The 2,791-nt window shown below is 33.1% G+C and overlaps 2 protein-coding genes across 11 annotated transcripts in view; one reads left to right on the top strand and one right to left on the bottom strand.

Moving 5' to 3' along the window:
* The window catches only part of LOC106876180 (TWiK family of potassium channels protein 18), a 321,498-nt gene that overhangs the window by 102,683 nt on the left and 216,024 nt on the right, over window positions 1-2,791 (top strand). The gene's annotated exons all lie outside the window — the stretch shown is intronic.
* The window catches only part of LOC106876177 (uncharacterized), a 196,406-nt gene that overhangs the window by 183,208 nt on the left and 10,407 nt on the right, over window positions 1-2,791 (bottom strand). The gene's annotated exons all lie outside the window — the stretch shown is intronic.

Genomic DNA, 2,791 nt, shown 5'->3' with positions numbered 1-2,791 from the left:
AAATCCACTCACAAGGCTTTAGGCGGCCCGAGGCTATAGTAGTAGAATAAGTACCAGGCTTTAAAAGAAAACCCACAGGTTGGAGGGGGGGGGGCGATTCGTTCGTCTACAATCCTTCCAGGCGGTGCCCCAGCACGGTCGCAGTCTAATGACTAAGACAAATAAAAGATAAAGATAAAATATATAATTTACCTACCAATTACAATCAAATGTATAGCCTTCGCATTATGTATACGTTATGTGAGTTAACATTTCAACTATATAATAATATCAGCCGCATGTCGTACAGTTTAAAGAAAAGATCTGACCTGTTAAAGCTACCTTACTGCTTGAAGAATATTTATTGTATACATCCGGAAAGAAGAAAATAAAGTCGAATTTGGTTGGATTTGATCTACGAACGTTAGGATATATAACTACATGCCGTAGATCATTATGCATGATACTGCTGATCAGTTATATCCTTTGATATAATTAAATGAATTATCACTCACATGACTATTTAGTATAAACGTTTCCATTGAGATTTCCATCTATGTATTATTTTCTCCGTTTGGTGGTGTTAGTGGCTTTCATAATTTCACACGAGCTACTTCCTATAATCGTTTTTACATTTCTCAATCATTAGGATTTGTATTTTATGTATGTACGTATGTATGCATGTAACATACATATAAGAGATAGAGAGAGAGAGAGAGAGAGAGAGAGAGAGAGAGAGAGAGAAACAGATAGATATAGATGTATGTGTATATCTATCTATCTATCTATCTATCTATCTATCTCTCTATTTTTATATATATATATATATACACTTATATAAATATAGATCCACAGGCACACACACAAACACACACACACAGCAGATCTTGACGAGGTATTTGCAGAATATATTACTATGATTTGGGGTAAAATAACACCAAGTGGTATCATAAGTGCTACTTACATAGGATTAACTCGCCTCTCTCACTTAAAACGTAACATAATTTAATAAACTATGAGTAAATCCTTTAGCAGCAGGAAAAGTCTTTAGTTACTTATTTTAAGATAAAACTCAGTTCTCCTTACAGTTATTTGATGTTAAGTACGTTATTAGCGACTAAAGAAGAAACGGCATACGAATTTGGAATAAGAAAGTATACAGTATTTAGCTGACAGTAACGTTAATCCATTTGAAACTGCTAGAACTTTTTCACAGATATGAGTTAATATTTTGAATATCTGTTAGAGCATTAAGTTGCTAAAATAATAGAGTATTGTATCATGTAACTTTAACTCTGAGTTCAAATCTATGTACAGGTGAATTTCCTTTGCACTCTGTTGAGTTCTGTACCAGAATGTTTATAAAATACTGAAGAAGCGTCAATCAATTCCAATTTTGTTCTGCTGAAGATTTTTATTTTCAGCCCTTGATTAATTTTGAAGACTAGCTGCAAGGGACTATTTTCCTTACTATGGGGAACAGCATCATCTGGGTCACTACCTATAGAGGTTTACATGTAAATTAGGTCTAATAAAACTAACTCCGAGCAACAACAATTACGAAAATGTCTTGAAATCTTTCATCAAGTCGAAATCAACTTGGTAACCAATCTTTCGAATCAATGGATTCCCAGCTTTCTGTTATCATTCTTCTACTTCGTTTATTCCCTTTGCTTTTCAATAATGCTAAACTTATTTTCGACAGGTCAGAAATTCCATATTTTTCAGCTTTAAAGAAATAGGTCTATGTCTGTTAGTTCAGTTACTGTGATTATTTACAACAGAAATGAACGATCATCCGGTCGCTATTGTCGCAGCTTAACTGCCTCAGACATGGGCCAATGAACCTAACTTTACCTTCCACGTCGGCTCCTGAGCAGAAAGATACATAGTTGCATATACAGCTTAAGATTAACGATTGCAGGCAAACTAATGGACAGATTCGACTGCATCTTCCTTTTCTATGTGTGCTGTTCATTAACACTTTATCGGAAATCTAGACGACATGACTTTAATCTATTCTCGTTATAGCAGGAATACGGCTTGACAAAGTTAATACATCAGACATCAGTCATCCTCTAAAGATCTCGGCTAAAATATAATTAAACACTTTTGCCGTGATTAAGGGAAAGGATATTTATCACAAGTACAATGCTGAAACCATATAAGGAAGCCTCTACTTGGCATGTACGTATTATATCGTCCATTGCATGATGAAAAGCAAAGTTGACTTACGTTTTAGCGATCACCTTACTTTTGAATATTATTGCTACTGTCATCACTAATCTTATGTGATATAAACAATAGAATTGAAGCAGTTTTTTAATATTATATCGTTCATAAAGAACATTAACAGCAAAAGTGGAATGGTTCAGAATCAAGCGAGAATCGAAACAGATTCGAAACTACATTTTAGATTTTCATTTCATACACCAACGGTTGTGAATATGATTTCAGTTCACACAGTATCAAGGTATAGTCATTTTTTTATTTATTTAACATAAAAGACGAAAGAATTATTTATTTCAATGTATCTATCAAATATTAAACAATATAAACTGTGACCACACTGCCTGTGTTGTCACATGTATCCAGTGAATGCGACAGTCCACTTAAAGATAGTATTATAGAAATCAGTTATTTAACAGCGGTCTTTGTATATTATTATAGTTTACTTTCATGTACAATACATTAAACGAAATCCGAGTTGTAGAATTAAAGGCTTTTTTGTACATAGAAATATAATAGTCACTCTTAAATACTCATGAGAGATATTTTCTTTCACATATATATATATATATATATATATATA

This window comes from Octopus bimaculoides, chromosome 1, assembly GCF_001194135.2.
Source record: "Octopus bimaculoides isolate UCB-OBI-ISO-001 chromosome 1, ASM119413v2, whole genome shotgun sequence".
Taxonomy (NCBI): Eukaryota; Metazoa; Mollusca; class Cephalopoda; order Octopoda; family Octopodidae; genus Octopus; species Octopus bimaculoides.
The sequence above is the reverse complement of the archived record's forward strand: the minus strand, read 5'-3'. Positions and strand labels throughout refer to the sequence as shown.